Genomic DNA, 18,918 nt, shown 5'->3' on the forward strand with positions numbered 1-18,918 from the left:
TTCTTTGCAGGTAGATTCTTTCCCATCTGAGCCTCAAGGGAACATATCTAAATATAATATAATATAATATATAAAATATAATAAATAATATAATAAAAGCTATTTATAACAAAACTACAGTCAATATAATAATCAATGGTGAAAAGCTGAAAGAAAGCCTTCCCACTAAAACCTGGAAGAGAACAAGGATGCCTACTCTCACCACTTCTGTGTTCAAGATAGTATTGGCAGTCTTAGCTACAGCAATCAGACAAGAAAAAGAAAAAAAAAAAATCAAAGGTACCCAAATTAAAAGCAAAGAGGCAAAATCATTGTTTTACAGATGACATGATACTATATTTTGAAAGCCATAAAGACTCCACACAAAAACTACTAGAACTGATAAATGAATTCAGTAAGGCAGCAGGATACAAGATTAACATACAGAAATATGTTCATTACTTTACACATTTAACAATTAAATGTCAGAAAGGGAAGGAAAAAAAAGCCCATTTAAAGCCACATAAAAAAAATGACCAAGGTGGTGAACAATTTCTATGATGAGAACTATAAAACACTGATAAAGGAAATTGAAGATGATTTAAAGAAATGAAAAGATATTCCATGTTCTTGGATAGGAAGAATTAATATTGTTAAAATGGCCATAGTACCCAAAGCAATATACAGATTTAATGTGGTCTCCAATCAAATTACCCATGACACTTTTCACAGAACATGAACAAATAATCCTAAAATTTATATGGAACCATAAGTGTGTTAGTAGCTCTGTTGTGTAAATCACATGTAAATCAATGAAATTAGAACACTCCTTCACATGATACATAAAAATAAACTCAAAATAGCTTAAAGACTTAAATATAAGACATGACAGGATAAAACCCCTAGAAGAGAACATAGGCAAAACATTCACTGACATCAGTCAGTTCAATCACTCAATCATATCTGACTCTTCACAACCCCATGGACTGCAAAACACCAGACTTGCCTGTCCATCACCAACTCCCGGGGCCTACTCAAACTCATGTCCATGAAGTCAGTGATGCCATCCAACCATCTCATCCTCTGCTGTCCCCTTCTCCTTCAATGTTTCCCAGCATCAGGGTCTTTTCCAATCAGTCAGTTTTTCACATTAGGTGGCCAAAGTACTAGAGTTTCAGCTTCACCATCAGTCGTTTCAATGGATATTCAGGACTGATTTCCTTTAGGATTGACTGGTTGGATATCCTTGCAATCCAAGGGACTCTCAAGAGTCTTCTCCAACATCACAGTTCAAAAGCATCAATTCTTCAGTACTCAGCTTTCTTTGTAGTCCAACTCTCATATCCATACGTGACTACTGGAAAAACCATAGCTTTGACTAGACGGACCTTTGTTGATAAAGTAATGTCTCTGTTTTTTAATATGCTGTCTAGGTTGGAAATAGCTTTGCTTCCAAGGAGCAAGCGTCTTTTAATTTCATGGCTTCAGTCACCATCTGCAGTGATTTTGAAGACCCTCCAAAAAAAGTCTGTCACTGTTTCCATTGTTTCCCCATCTATTTGCCATGAAATGTGGGACCGGATGCCATGATCCAAGTTTTCTTAATGTTGAGTTTTAAGGCAACTTTTTCACTCTCCTCTTTCACCTTCATCAAGAGGCTCTTTAGTTCTTCTTTGCTTTCTGCCATAAGGGTGGTGTCATCTGCATATCTGAGGTTATTGATATTTCTCCCAGCCACCTTGATTCCAGCTTGTGCTTCATCCAGCCTGGCATTTCTCATGAAGTACTCTGCATATAAGTTAAATAAGCAGGGTGACAATATACTTTGAAAGACTTTGGTGAAGGGTTTCTCATACAACATTTTTTGAAAAATGTGATCTGGAAAGACTGAAGTATCAAGCAGGCTGCCAAGATAGAGACTCTGATGTACAGAATGAGGCTGAAACTTGGCTATCAGAGTCAGACCACAACATCAGGGCCAGGCTGACAGTGATCTCTGAAAGTTTGGGCTAAATCTCCATACTTTTTCAGATTGGTCTTAAGAAATGAGATGGGGCTGAAGCTACAGGCAAGAGTGTAAGTGGTCCTGGCTGAAGACAGGAAAAAGCCCCAGAGGCTAGGAGACAGGCAGCCCCTGTCCCTTGGCACTCCTCTCACTTCAACTCATGGATACTCTGCAGCCAAATTGAACACGATATGGCTCTCACCTCTCAGGTCAGTTCAGACTTTGAACATGGAGAGGAGCCAGTCTCTTTCTTCCAACTTTGCTAGAGTTGTCCCTGATATAGGAAAATTTTCTGAAAAAATTGTCAAGTGGAAACAAAGAAGAATAAAGTAGCAGAACAACCTGGGGCTGGATTATGGGGATACACTGAGAGGGTAACTCTCTCTGGACCTATCAGTGAGGTTGAATTTTGCTCAGCCAATGTTATGCCTGTAAGTAGAATGACTCCCTGGAATTCACTTATAGGTAGAAGTAGAGCTTCTATAGAAATCAATGATTTCTACTTTACCTGACCATCAAGATCTGAGAAGCATTAAAATCCCTCCCCAAGATTCTCATTCAGTAGGTCTTGAATAGAGTTTAAGAATCTGTATTTTTAAATAGTGTTCCAATGAATTCTTATGTGCCAGAATTGGGAACCACTCTACAAAGGTCCATCTAGCCAAGGCTATGGTTTTTCCAGTGGTCATGTATGGATGTGAGAGTTGGACTGTGAACAAAACTGAGTGCCGAAGAATTGATGCTATTGAACTGTGGTGTTGGAGAAGACTCCTGAGAGTCCCTTGGACTGCAAGGAGGTCCAACAAATCCATTCTAAAGGAGATCAGTCCTGGATGTTCATTGGAAGGACTGATGCTAAAGCTGAAACTCCAATACTTTGGCCACCTCATGTGAAGAGTTGACTCATTGGAAAAGACCCTGATGCTGGAAGGGATTGGGGCAGGAGGAGAAGGGGACAACAGAGGATGAGATGGCTGGATGGCATCACCAACTTGATGGACATGAGTTTGAGTAGACTCTGGGAGTTGGTGATGGACAAGGAGGCCTGGTGTGCTGCGATTCATGGGGTCACAAAGAGTTGGACATGACTGAGCAACTGAACTAACTAACTAACTAATACCATAATAAGCCAAAAAGTTAACATATTCCTGAATACTGTCTTCATTTTAATGAGCTTGTAGCTTGAAGATTCTAATAATTAATTCTATGGTTATCAATTACTACAGCCAAGTGTACATGTGTTTGAAAAGTTGCTGAGTGTTTTCATGACTCTAATTATAATTCAAGTTAAGATATTTTAACTAGAGTTCATCAACAGTTATTAAATTAGTACTTTGTGAGTATGTTGCTAGTTCTTTATCACACAATGATTCATGGAAGACAATAAGAGTGTGACTAAAATTTTAGCATCACACAATAGCTTTTAGAAAGGAAAGGGGTAAAGTGTACTAAAGAATATAAGATCAAAGGAAAAATAAAACTTGATATCTTCAAAGTCCAGTGGAAGTGTAATCTTTAGAAAATTATACAGTGTAGACTTCATATATTTTCTTTGTGAGCTGGTAGTGTTAAGGTTGAAACCTCACCAGGTTTGACCACCAGGTTTATTTAGAATTTTTCCTTAATTAAGAGGAGATGCTAAAGCAGAAGCGAAAAGAGAGAAGACAGAAACCTAAGTTTTGTTTTTCTGTGTAAAAGATAAAGAAATGCTGGCTGTGGAAGCTATCATTTTTGAGCTAATTTTGAGAGCTGAAAACACTAAAAATAACATTTCACTTTCAAAATACAAGATAGATGTTACACCACTAACCTAGAAGAGATTTAAAGCAAAGTAGCATCAAACTACTCAAATTTTAGTCACTTTCAGTACAGACCAGAAAGCCCATGATTCTTAGAAAAATTATGGAGCAATTGAGAAAAAGATGTCATAGAGGGCTATTGTACAGGACACAAGATCTCCCCTGAAAACGGTCTCATTGTTTTCTAGAAACTACCAATTACCCCTCATCCTGCTAAAATGATCTACGTCCACATGGTTACTATAGGGCTTTCCCTGATAGAATAATGTAACCCTACCCTCAGTTACACTTGGTTGGTCTTGGAGGAGGCATCTGATCCCAGCTTAACAAATCACTTTTCTCTGGAAACAGTACAGATCTAAGAGATTCCTCCTCATTTTAGCTGTTGACCTGAAAGGAAGTGATGAATTCTTAGGAAATTAATACAAAAACCACTTCCTGTCACAGCAACTGGAACACAAAGAAGTCCAGTCTGCAATGAGAAAAAATAAAGATGTAGATGTGAACAGAGAAGCAAAGACAAGAGAAAAAGTGTCTGTGGCAATTTACATCCCTGTGTTAATTATTCTTCAGGCTTGGATACACTTGGTTATACTCCATGCCAGTCTAAATCAGTTTTTCATTATTGTAATCAAAAGATTTCTAAATAACATAGAAGGAGAATGCAATAGTATTGACCAAAAGGGACCAAGTTCAAATGCCCAGAGAAGGAAGAGGACTCTGAAATGATCAGAGACTGTACTCCAAGGTGAAGCAGATTGGATATGACTGATATCAAATTGTTAGTATTCTTGTTACTGGAAAGGAAAAAGAAATAATCAGACACAAGCCAGGAATCCAGATATAGGTAGAACTTTTCTTACCATGGAATGGTCAGGTTGGAAAGCCTTAAATATGCAAGTTCAGTTAAGGTAGACAAGGTTAGCATCCACATCTGAAAATCAACCTCCAACTTCTGACTGGAGCAGAGAAAGAAGTGTTATGTTCACTTTCTAGAAGATCTTGATTTCAGTAAAATAGAAAGAAGAGACTCCCATATTGGGTTTAGGTCCTGTCTTTGCTGTGACTGATATCTTTTGGTTTATATGTCTCTTCTAGATTCTGTGAGGTTTTTCTACATACAAGTGAAAGATGTTTGGTTGTATCAAGTGTATTAACCTCTTAATGATCTTCATTTTCTAAGATTGAGTTAAATTTATCTTTGAACATGATAATACCTAAATTATATGACTAGTGAAAGTATAGGAGTATTAACAGCCTTCTAAGACTGGGTCTTGAAAATTCAAGCTAGTCATTGATGACATGTGTCTCTGAAGGCAAATGTCACAGATTATCCAGTTTAAATCTGGTCATATAAATTGATCTGGTACTAAACATACATAAATGGCTCTGTGAATTACAGCAAAGTTTAAAATGGACATATACCTAATCTGCACTCCACAGATTGCTATTATTTTAATCACTACATTGATGTGCCAAGAATAACTAAGAAGATCAGTTGCACTGACAAATCAATTAAATTTAAAAACTATCCAAACTTTAGATAAACAGACCTTAGTCTGTTGATGAATATGAACATCTCTTGGATTTTAAGTGCAATCAGTTCAGTTAAGTTCAGTTGCTCAGTCGTGTCCAACTCTTTGCAACCCCATCAACTGCAGCATGCCAGGCCTCCCTGTCCATCACCAACTCCCAGAGTTTACCAAAATTCATAGCCATTGAGTCGGTGATGCCATCCAAACATCTCATCCTATCATCCCCTTCTCCTCACACCCTCAATCTTTCCCAGCATCAGGGTCTTTTCAAATGAATCAGTTCTTCACATCAGGTGGCCAAAGTATTGGAGTTTCAGCTTCAACATCAGTCCTTCCAATGAACACCCAGGACTGATCTCCTTTAGGATGGACTGTACTTGCAGTCAACGGGACTCTCGAGAGTCTTCTCCAACACCGCAGTTCAAAACCATCAATTCTTCTGCGCTCAACCTTCTTCACAGTCCAACTCTCACATCCATACATGACCACAGGAAAAACCATAGCCTTGACTAGACGGACCTTTGTTGACAAAGAAATGTCTCTGCTTTTCAATATGCTATCTAGGTTGGTCATAACTTTCCTTCCAAGGAGTAAGTGTCTTTATTTATTTATTTTTATTTATTTTTTTAAAATTTTATTTTATTTAACTTTACAATATTGTATTGGTTTTGCCATATATCAAAATGAATATGCCACAGGTATACATGTGTTCCCCATCCTGAACCCTCCTCCCTCCTCCCTTCCCATACCATCCCTCTGGGTCGTCCCAGTGCACCAGCCCCAACATCCAGTATCGTGCGAACCTGGACTGGTGACTCATTTCATATACGATATTATACATATTTCAATGCCATTCTCCCAAATAATCCCACCCTCTCCCTCTCCCACAGAGTCCAAAAGACTGTTTTATACATCAGTGTCTCTTTCGCTGTCTCATATACAGGGTTATTGTTACCATCTTTCTAAATTCCATATATATGCATTAGTATACTGTATTGGTGTTTTTCTTTCTGGCTTACTTCACTCTGTATAATAGGCTCCAGTTTCGTCCACCTCATTAGAACTGATTCAAATGTAGTCTTTTTAATGGCTGAGTAATACTCCATTGTGTATATGTACCACAGCTTTCTTATCCATTCATCTGTTGATGGACATCTAGGTTGCTTCCATGTCCTGGCTATTATAAACAGTGCTGCGATGAACATTGGGGTACACGTGTCTTTCAATTCTGGTTTCCTCAGTGTGTATGCCCAGCAGTGGGATTGCTGTGTCATATGGCAGTTCTATTTCCAGTTTTTTAAGGACTCTCCACACTGTTCTCCATAGTGGCTGTACTAGTTTGCATTCCCACCAACAGTGTAAGAGGGTTTCCTTTTCTCCACACCCTCTCCAGCATTTACTGCTTGTAGACTTTTGGATCGCAGCCATTCTGACTGGCGTGAAATGGTACCTCATAGTGGTTTTGATTTGCATTTCTCTGATAATGAGTGATGTTGAGCATCTTTTCATGTGTTTGTTAGCCATCTGTATGTCTTCTTTGGAGAAATGACTATTTAGTTCTTTGGCCTATTTTTTGATTGGGTCATTTATTTTTCTGGAATTGACCTGTAGGGGTTGCTTGTATATTTTTGAGATTAGTTGTTTGTCTGTTGCTTCATTTGCTATTATTTTGTCCCATTCTGAAGGCTGTCTTATAGTTTATAGCTTCCTTTGTTGTGCAGAAGCTTTTAAGTTTAATTAGGTCCCATTTGTTTATTTTTGCTTTTATTCCCAATATTCTGGGAGGTGGGTCATAGAGGATCCTGCTGTGATGTATGTCCGAGAGTGTTTTGCCTATGTTCTCCTCTATGAGTTTTATAGTTTCTGGTCTTACGTTTAGATCTTTAATCCATTTTGAGTTTATTTTTGTGTATGGTGTTAGAAAGTGCTCTAGTTTCATTCTTTTACAAGTGGTTGACCAGTTTTCCAAGCACCACTTGTTAAAGAGATTGTCTTTAATCCATTGTATATTCTTGCCTCCTTTGTCAAAGATAAGGTGTCCATATGTGCGTGGATTTATCTCTGGGCTTTCTATTTTGTTCCATTGATCTATATTTCTGTCTTTGTGCCAGTACCATACTGTCTTGATGACTGTGGCTTTGTAGTAGAGCCTGAAGTCAGGCAGGTTGATTCCTCCAGTTGCATTCTTCTTTCTCAAGATCAGATCAGATCAGATCAGTTGCTCAGTCGTGTCCAACTCTTTGCGACCCCATGAATCACAGCGCGCCAGGCCTCCCTGTCCATCACCAACTCCCGGAGTTCACTCAGACTCACATCCATCGAGTCAGTGATGCCATCCAGCCATCTCATCCTTTGTCGTCTCCTTCTCCTCCTGCCCCCAATCCCTCCCAGCATCAGAGTCTTTTCCAATGAGTCAACTCTTCGCATGAGGTGGCCAAAGTACTGGAGCTTCAGCTTTAGCATCATTCCTTCCAAAGAAATCCCAGGGCTGATCTCCTTTAGAATGGACTGGTTGGATCTCCTTGCAGTCCAAGGGACTCTCCAGAGTCTTCTCCAACACCACAGTTCAAAAGCATCAATTCTTTGGCACTCATCCCCTTCTCCTCACACCCTCAATCTTTCCCAGCATCAGGGTCTTTTCAAATGAATCAGTTCTTCACATCAGGTGGCCAAAGTATTGGAGTTTCAGCTTCAAAATCAGTCCTTCCAATGAACACCCAGGACTGATCTCCTTTAGGATGGACTGTACTTGCAGTCCACGGGACTCTCGAGAGTCTTCTCCAATACCACAGTTCAAAACCATCAATTCTTCGGTGCTCAACCTTCTTCACAGTCCAACTCTCACATCCATACATGACCACAGGAAAAACCAGAGCCTTGACTAGATGAACCTTTGTTGGTAAAGTAATGCCTCTGCTTTTGAATATGCTATCTAGGTTGGTCGCTTTGGCTATTTGAGGTTTTTTTGTGTTTCCATACAAATTGTGAAGTTATTTGTTCTAGCTCTGTGAAGAATACTGTTGGTAGCTTGATAGGGATTGCATTGAATCTATAAATTGCTTTGGGTAGTATACTCATTTTCACTATATTGATTCTTCCAATCCATGAACATGGTATATTTCTCCATCTATTAGTGTCTTCTTTGATTTCTTTCACCAGTGTTTTATAGTTTTCTATATATAGGTCTTTAGTTTCTTTAGGTAGATATATTCCTAAGTATTTTATTCTTTTTGTTGCAATGGTGAATGGAATTGTTTCCTTAATTTCTCTTTCTATTTTCTCCTTATTAGTGTATAGGAATGCAAGGGATTTCTGTGTGTTGATTTTATATCCTGCAACTTTACTATATTCATTGATTAGTTCTAGTAATTTTCTGGTGGAGTCTTTAGGGTTTTCTATGTAGAGGATCATGTCATCGGCTAACAGTGAGAGTTTTACTTCTTCTTTTCCAATTTGAATTCCTTTTATTTCTTTTTCTTCTCTGATTGCTGTGGCCAAAACTTCCAAAACTATGTTGAATAGTAATGGTGAAAGTGGGCACCCTTGTCTTGTTCCTGACTTTAGAGGAAATGCTTTCAAATTTTCACCATTGAGGATAATGTTGGCTGTGGGGTAAGTGTCTTTTATTTTCATGGTTGCAATCACCATCTGCAGTGATTTTGGAGCCCCAAAAAATAAAGTCAGCCACTGCGTCCCCTGTTTTCCCATCTATTTGCCATGAAGTGATGGAACCGGATGCCATGATCTTAGTTTTCTGAATGTTGAGCTTTAAGCCAACTTTTTCACTGTCCTCTTTCACTTTCATCAGGAGGCTCTTTAGTTCTTCACTTTCTGCCATAAGGGTGGTGTCATCTGCATATCTGAAGTTATTGATATTTCTCCCAGAAATCTTGATTACAGCTTGTGCTTCATCCAGTCCAGCATTTCTCATGATGTACTCTGCATATAAGTTAAATAAGCAGGGTGACAATATACAGCCTTGATGTACTCCTTTTCCTATTTGGAACCAGTCTGTTGTTCCATGTCCAGTTAAGTGCAATAGGATCAGCATAACACAGAGTTACTGAACCAGTTCATTCCATAGTATCTAATACTGTGTACCTCTAAGTTTACTGAGAAAATATTCTAAGATGATGATATGCTGTGCAAGGTTTTCATAGAATGAAAAAATACTGAATTTGGGGAATAAAGAGTAGGAATCAAAATTCTGGGTTTTTTAGTCCATGAATGCAAGCAACTTAGAGTCTCTGAACTTCATTTTTAATGAAATAAAATAAATATTACCTGTCCTGTCTCTGTAAAAAGGTGGCAGTGAAGAAGCCTAAAAGCACTGGAGAAAACTCTCTGCAAAAAAAGAGAAACAAATACAAATAAAAAATTAAAGGAAGACACATTCCACTCTCACTCTCTAAGGGTCTCCAAGTTTCCAGCTAATAAGCAGAACTGAAACTGCTGGAAGGTAAGATTAGAAACAAAAAATCAGGAGTCCATAGATAGCTTTAGAAGTAGCAGAAGAGGAAGATGCTTTTATGATGTGACTTTAAATGTGCCACGATGACTCCGCTGATTAAAATCAAAATAATAAAAGAGAACCTTGTCTTCTTACTTACTAATACTCCAAGTCCCCAAAATGAAATATATATCCACTTGACAAAATGAATTACCAATTAAAAATGATCTTAGTTTGTGAGTTCATATCTAATGGCAGTGTTAAATTAATATGTGAAAATATGTGATATGTAATGTGATTAATTTCATAACAGAAGTGCAAACTTCAGTGAGACCAAGCAGAAGGAAGGTAGAATTGGGAAAAGCTTTTCTTAGAACAGGCTTCCCAGCTGAAGGTATCAGAAAAGAATCGGCATGAGAAAATTAAATACCTCAGAAAGGAATACATAAAATATAGGATTATGATGGAAAGGGAAAAAAAGGGTTTGAGAAAATTTATTGCTCTACTAATAAGTACCTCCCCACTCCAGTACTCTTGCCTGGAAAATCCCATGGACGGAGGAGCTTGGTAGGCTGCAGTCCATGGGGTCGCTAAGAGTCAGACACGACTGAGCGACTTCACTTTCACTTTTCACTTTCATGCATTGGAGAAGGAAATGGCAACCCACTCCAGTATTCTTGCCTGGAGAACCCCAGGGACGGGGGAGACTGGTAGGCTGCCATCTATGGGGTCGCACAGAGTTGGACATGACTGAAGTGACTTAGCATGCAATAAGCACCTCTACTTTATTTTTCTTGAACATCTTAGACAAATAACTATCATTGTTTCCAAGATATACTCACAGTTAATTTTCACACTAGATAAAAGCAACCCTCATCATCTCAGTTTCACAGTTGGTCATATATAAACCTGTTGCTATCACAAACCAGCTGACAATTCATGGAATTTCTCCTTAGTGGCCCAAATGCAAATGTCCTGATTTCTAGACTTATATAATAATTTCCTTGCTGAGTTGCCAGATTTTTATACCTCCTTGCCTTTCAATTTCACATATAAATTTTCTTGGATAAACAGAAAAGCCCTAGAGGATTTTCCTTGTTCTTGACTGCTTTAAGAAAATAGAATTTTAAAATAGCTATAGTTTGTCCAATGGAGAGAGAGAGAGAGAGATAACTTTCAAACAGTTACAGCTCTTCTAAATATCCTAGCAGCATACTCATTATTTGCATTAAAGTTAAAAAAAAAAGGCAGAGCAAATAGAACTTACATCCATCTGAGGTAACACATTTCATTATATTTTATTATCCCCAAATCAATTCCTTAAAGCAATGTGTGAATTAAAATGTTTTATCCAGCATTTTCAAGAAACCAATTTAAAATTACACAGCTTATAAAAAATTGCCAGAAATATTGCAAGCAGCCATTAATTTACTCTAAACCAATTAAATTCTACATTAATACATGCAGTAATATACATGTACTTGTTTCTAATTTCCTTTTGTAATTAGGCATGGGTACAAGGCATAGACTGACTTGACAAAAAAAATTTTAATCCTCTTGTTTGGTCTTCTCTTGTCCTCTCTGGCCCCTACTGCTAAATGGCATAAGTCATTTTGTCCAGCATCACCTTCATTTTTCATTTATAAGAGAAATTTCTTTAAAGCAGTCATCTTTACTATGTAGTGAGTTTCTAAGTGTCCTGAGATTGCCTTTTGTTTAGGAGTCATTTCATCCTGAAATCCATGGGGAGGCACTCCAAGAAGGTTAACAAAAAGTACATAATAAGTGTTCCAGAACTTAAGGTCAACAATATGGGAAAAACAAATGCAAACTGCAATAGTTCATAGTCAAGATCAGTTATATGTTAGGCTTCTCCAGGGAAAAAGAACCAATAGATTAAATTACGTTCATCCACATTTTTTCAGACATATCTGGAAATAATGTTTAATCTGGGCACTCCACAGCCAATCAAGTTGACAAATAAAATTAGTCATCACAATTTCACCCCTGGTCAACCTGGTACCCATACATATCTTTTAAAAACATACTTAATCTCCAAATAAAGACAATAAGAAGGTCAAATGTATGCCTAACTTGATAGAACCATCCTTCATAAAACTAAAAGTCCAATAATTCCTTGCCCAGAAGAGGAGATAAATTTGTTGAGTGACATTTACTGTTCTCCTTGATATCTCATAACCTAAATGTTATAATGTAAAATTAGCAATACTTAAATGCTATGACATAAAGCCAATGCATCTTATGTTACATGATAAGGGAATGAAAGAAGAAAAATAAGTATTTCTACACACATACCATATGCACAGATGTATTCGTAGCAAAATAAGAAGGAATTACTAAAGACAATTCTAGTCATTTCTGTATCTGTTCATGTAGTCATAGCTGGTATTTATATGTACCTTCTTCTACTACTCACACTGAATTCCCTTTACCTTCATCAAGTATCTCAGTAGGTCATGGTCATTTATTCGGTGATGTAACTCAAACTTTCCTTCCTAAGGGTCTGGGCCATTGTAGTCCTGCCTGGACTGAGGTGTTGCAGTTTCCACTGACCTTAATTACAAAAAATGGTAATATTAAGAGATGACCTAAGGCATCCTCTGTATTTCATTCACACACTTTGTAACCTTCATGGTAGAGTAATAGCCTAATTTCCCCTTAGTAGTTGGCATCAATCACCAGGGCCACATGTTAACTCCCTTCTTTGCCTTTGAGTTTACTTGTCTTTGCCTCCTTTCTTTGAATACCTTCCTTTACGTTAAACCAAGGCATGTTATTTGCCTGCAAATTCAGACTCAGATTTGAGTCAGAGGTACAAAGAGCCTAAGGTGGTCAAGTGATATTCTAAATTCCAGTTCAAGTGAATCATTATTGTGTCTCCTGGTGGGAGGATTTCTCCCTCTGGAACTATGACCTCTAAGCCAGCAAAGCGTAAAGCTGTTTGAATAGGAGTTTGTTGGTGGGTCAGTAGGAATAATACTGAGTGGTGCCACTCCCATTTCCAAATGTTAATTCCAATATACCCAAATCCTGGCCCTTAGAGAAATAGCCCCATATATCGAACATTGATTCAGAACAAAAACAGTCTTCTAGAAAATCTTGCCCCAGCCCTGCAAAGTATTACAACCTAGCTGATACTGGAACTTAGTCTTCAAAAGACCATTCTGCTGCTCTTTTAGGCCAAGCTGCTTCACGTGGTGAGGAACACGGTAAGACCAGTGAACCCATGAGCATGGGCCCATTGCTACACTTCACTGTGAAGTGAGTTTCTTGATCAGAACCAGTGCTGTGTGGAATTCTATTCTATTCTGCTCTTCAAAATTGAAAAAGGAAATGGCAATCCACTCCAGTACTATTGCCTGGAAAATCCCATGGACAGAGGAGCCTGGTAGGCTAATGTCTTCAAAATAGAAGACATTTTATAAGTCTGTGAATGGTAGTTTTAGCAGAGAAACATTGTGTGCAGGGAAGACAGATCTGCAACCAGAATAACTTTCTATTCTAGTAAGAACAAAATAATGCCCCTTCCATAATGAAATCTATCCGATGTAGTCAACCTCCCACTAGGCAGCCAGCTGATCACCCTGGGAACAGTGCCATATCAGAAGATCAGTATTGGTTTCTCTGCTACTGGGGACTTGGGCATTAGCCTTGCCAGTGGCCATCTCTGCCTTAGTGAGTGCAAGTCCATGTTGCTGAGTCCACACATAACCTCCACCACTGCCACCATGTCCACTTTGTTCCCAAGCCCATTGGATGAAGACAAGAGTGGCTGGGGAAAGACAGACTGGTATTAACAAAACAAGTCATCCTATCCACCTGATAAAGTTCTCTGCTGATACTACCCTTTGATGAGCATTCACTTGGAACACAAACATTTTCACGTTTGTTGCCCATTCAGAGAGATCTATCTACATACCTTTACCGCATTTTTTTGTCACTAATATTCTAATAATTGTCCTAAGTCCCTGACTATCCAGCCAAATCACTGGCCACCGGCCATGAAGCAGTATATAACCACAAGTCAAACTACTTCTCTTTCCAAGCAAAGTGAACAACACAGTGCACTCTCTAAGTTCTAGAAGCAACTACCACTGAAGGATTTCCCTTCAACCATTGTCCTTTAGGGATGTTTCAGTGAGGAACTACTGTACTACAGCTGTTCATTTGCAGGTGATACCTGCATATTGTGCAGAATCATCTGTAAATCAGGCCTATGTCTTCTTTTCCTCTGTCAGCTGATCTTAGAGAACTCCCCATGAAGCCACAAGTGCAGGTCAGACAAGAGAAGGCCGTGTAACAGGAATGGGGACCATGGTCATTTGGGCTGCTTCTTTATGTAACTATTTTCTTATGCTTTCAGGGCCTGCTTGGGCCCAATCACATATATACTACTTCCATTTGATGACAGACATTGCCATGCATGCCCAACTTTGTGGCTTGGTGGGTCAAATAACACCCAGTACATGAAGGATAGCTTAGGTTCTGTAGTAATTTGGTAGTCCATGGTTAAGTATTTAGTCTCTGCTAACATCCAGCAGCAGGCCAAGAGCTGCTTCTCAAAAGAAGAGTCATTATCTGCAGAAAATGGCAGGACCTTGCTCCAGAATCCTAAAGACCTGTGTTATAATTTACCTTTAGGTATGTGAGACCTCTCCATCATGACTTGATCTCTAAAAGGGCTTCATATCTATCATCTAGAGGAAAATATGATGCTGTGACTGATCTAATCAGTGATTGGAAATTACATGAAGATCCAAAATTTTAATTTGGACACATTTTAAAATCTTGTATTGGCCTCACAAACGCATTTGGAGAATAAGCACCACACATTATGAAAATTCAAGAAGAATTCTAAAACACAAGAAGTACTGAGACTGTAAATTATTTTTAGGGTAACATTTTAGCTTTTGTCCATCTACAGCATAATTATTAATTAGGCTAAATTCTTTTCAATATTTCATTTGAGTATCTCTTGCCTAAATACTGCTCTAGTTTAGTTTAGTTTTATTTTGTTTTGTTTTTTTAGTACTCTGTAGCATGTATCTTATTTGCTACTGCTTTTCACTGTTACTTGTAGGAATTCTAGAAAATTATCAGTCAGTGTTCCTTGTCAGTGATTCACATAATCCAAGTTAGCCATACTAGTATTCTCTTTCTGTATTAATTCTGGATTAGCACACCCTTGGGCTTCGCTGGTGGCTCAGAGGGTAAAGCGTCTGCCTACATTGTGGGAGACCTGGGTTCGAACCCTGGGTTGGGAAGATCCCCTAGAGAAGGAAATGGCAACCCATTCCAGTACTCTTGCCTGGAAAATCCCATGGACTGAGAAGCTTGGTAGGCTACAGTCCATAGGGTTGCAAAGAGTCAGACATGACTGAGCGACTTCACTTACCCTTAACACACCCTTGTTCTTCCTAACTTACCAAATTTCACTTAACTAGATTTCTAATTGTGGGATAAGTGTATATAAATATAATAATACACCTTTATCTTCATATCTTGAAAGACAAACCCCATCCCTGTCTAACACTGATAAATCAAGCACCATTGGATTTTCTGGATCATATGCCATAAGTGGTGAAGCAACTTGGACCTGTTGCAGACTCTTTTCTTGTTCTAGATTCTATGTAAAATGACTAGGTTTTGGGGTCACTTGGTAAATGGGCTTGAGTACCACAGCCAAATAAGAAATATGTTGTCTCCAAAATTCAAAGAGGCCTAATAGGTACTGTGACTCTTTGTGGGTTGTAGGAAGGGTCAGACATAACAGCTTATCCTTTACCTTAGAAAAGATACCTCTACATGCCCCCCTCCCTTCAATGGAACCTTATAAATTTCACTGAGGTAGACAGAAGATCCATGAATTGTAGTGAGATTTATTTCCTACCTTCTGACATACAAATATCTTGAGTTTACATATAAACTCAAGTTGACATACAAATACCAATGAGTTTAGATTGGTTGCTACTTCTTGCTCTCTAGATCCAACAGCATAATGTCATCAGTGTGATTGACTAGTGTGGTATCTTGGGGAAGGGAAAGAAATAAAGATTCCTACAAACTAAATTATGACACTGGTCTGAAGAGCTGATACACCCCTGAAGTAGAGCAGTGAGTGAAGGTGTATGGCTTGCCTTGCCAGGTAGAAGCACACTAAGTTGGAGAAAAAGGCATTTGCCAGCTCAGTAACAGCATATCAGGTACCAGGGAATGTGTTAATTTGCTCAAGCTAAAGAACCATATCTGGTCCAGCAGGCACAATTTGGAGTCACACATAGCTAAACTTCTGATAACCCACTGTCATTCTCCAAACTCCATCTGCCTTCTGCACAGGTCAAATGGGAGAGCTGAATGGACATGTGGTGGGAATCACCATCTCTGAATCCTTCAAGTCCTTGATGGTGGCACTGATCTCTGCAATCTCTCCAGGAATGCAGTGTTGCTTTTGATTTACTATTTTGCTAGATAGGGGAAGTTCTAAAGACTTTCACTTGGCCCTTCCCACAATAATAGCCCTTATTCCATCAGTCAGGGGACCAATGTGGAGATCTTGTCAGCTATTCAGTATGTCTATTAAAATTATGCATTCTGCAACTGGGGAAATAACCACAAGATGGGTTCTGGGACCCACTGGACCTGCTGTAAGACGGACTTGAGCTAAAACTCCGTTGCTCATCTGATCTCTATAAACTCCTTTGCAAACTGGTGGGGCACAGTGATGGCTTGAATTTCCTGGAATTAGTGTCTGTTTAAAGTCAGTGTCCAATAGCCCCCAAAAGGTCCAATTATTTTTTTTTCCCTAACATAGAGTTACCCTGGTTAAAAAAAGAAAAGTCATAGGAAAGACTGGGGAAAAGATTAGTTGCATAACTTTGGTAGTGTACCAAGGGTCTTACCTCAAAGGAATCCACCTTCCCCTTCATTCAAAGGACTCTGGATCTGTAAACTAACTCAAGTCTGTCAACTGATTGAGAGTCTATAACTCTTTGGTTTTATAATTCAGGTTACACTTGATCTCTTGACCAGAACTTTTCTGATTCTACAGATCAAGTAAGAATTTGTAGGTTCCCTATCAATATTTCATACCTAGGAACACTATGATTATTTTACCAACACTATAGGACTGAGTGAGTCAGACTCTTCTCACTGCTGCTTTGACTCCATTGTCCACTATGGCAATGATGCCCACCTGCCTTTGGCAGTTGGTGCCACCACTTGGTCCCTGCCACACTGAGACCCAGTTATTCCTGTTGCATTTAAGTTTCCCAGTTCAGCAGTTGCAGTTCTCCCTGTGAGGTCTGGCCTACAGAGAAGTGTGATCACAAAGCTTTTTAAGGATTCTGGGACTCACCCCACAAATTTATTTCTCACAGTACTGGTTAAAGTTGTGTCTTCTGGACCCTTCCATAATAGACTAATAGGTCTTAAATGACAAATTCATTCTAACATTCCAATCTCCTTAAGCCTTTGAATACCCTCCTCTACATTCATTAAACCCAGGCATTTTCAATTCACTCATAGTGGGTCATCTTTTGGTCCATATTTCAGTCAACCAACCCAAGAAACTTTCAGAGCCCTTCTAACCCCCAGGGGGCTTCCCTGGTGGCTCAGTGGTATAGAATTTGCCTGCCAATGCAGGAGACACAAGTTCAATCCCTGAGTCAGGAGTATCCCCTGGAAAAGGAAATGGCAGCTCACTCCAGTATTCTTGCCTGGGAAATCCCATGGACAGAAGAGCCTGTCAGGCTACAGTCTATGGGGGTTACAAAAGAGTTGGACATGTCTTAGCAACTAAATAACAACAAACTCCCCAAGCTATGACATCAAAAGTAGGATCTTTACCTAGTGAGCCCATATCAATAAATTTAGCCTGATTCAACTTTACATTCTTTCTACAATTATCCCACATCCTTGCATCCATTCCCATACATGTTCCCTATATTTCTGTCTGTATAAATTGGAAAACTTGAGTAGTTCTTTTGGAGTATAATGCATCTTTTTACTGGTCACATATTACACCTCATATTTAAGGACCTACCAAGACTCGAGCCTAGTTAAAGTCTAAAAGTAAAGAGGGTGATGGGAGTGGGTCCTGAGCAGACTCTGGTAGAGATTCACCAGAATTTAGTGGTCCAGTGTCCCCAGCTTCATTAGCATCTTCATGCATGTCCCCATCCCAACTAATAACCCAATTATTTCCCAATAAATGCCCTCACTTCATCAGGAGACACCCTGTGAATCTGGGAGTTCAACTTACATTATAATTCAGTAGTTGCAGGATGAGGCTCTACATTTGATTTTCAGCAAATTTCAGCTCTGTACTACAGGAGATAAGGGTCCTTCAGGATATACATAGAAGTTCTTAGGTTATTTATTTGAATCCCTGAGCTCATCTTTTTCTTTTGTCACTTTGTCAGCTATATTAGAAGTCAATGTCATTATATTCGTTAAATTTCCAAAAACGTTCAAAAAAGTATCATATAAAGTGACACCTAGCTCCTTGCTTCTTATAAGTGATTGATTAGGAATACCCAATGCAAACTAGAGACCCAAGAAAGCTATGGTGTCATTCAGCCTAAGTCTAAATGCCTGAAAATCAGGATAGCCTATGGTGTAAATTCTAGTCCGAGGGTCAGAAGAGATGAGAGGACAGGAGAGGAGAGAACAGGAGAAGGGATATCCCAGCTTAAGCAGTGAGACAGGTAAAAAGAATTAAGAGAGATGAGTTCTTCCTTCCTCCATCTTTAGCTCAGTTCAGGTCTTCAATGTTTTGGACGATGGCCACCTACATTGAGGAAGGCAACCCACTTGCCTGAGTCCACTGATTCAAATGCTAACCTCATCTAGATACATCCTCACAGATAACACCCAGAAACACTATTTCATCTGGGCACCCTGTGACCAGTCAAGCTGACACATAATATTAACGATCACAATTAATATGTTATCCTTAGCTTTACATTTTCAATTATATATAGAAACTGATCTCCAATCCAGGATATTAATATTCTTTTGAAATTCATTCAAAAATAAAGAATATTGACCAACTGTATAAGAGTTACCACATTAATTTCTAATAGCCTACTAAAAATTCTCAGTGGGGTCCAAAACAAGGATATTGAAATT

Source organism: Bos indicus x Bos taurus, chromosome 1 (assembly GCF_003369695.1).
Source record: "Bos indicus x Bos taurus breed Angus x Brahman F1 hybrid chromosome 1, Bos_hybrid_MaternalHap_v2.0, whole genome shotgun sequence".
NCBI classification, from domain to species: domain Eukaryota; kingdom Metazoa; phylum Chordata; class Mammalia; order Artiodactyla; family Bovidae; genus Bos; species Bos indicus x Bos taurus.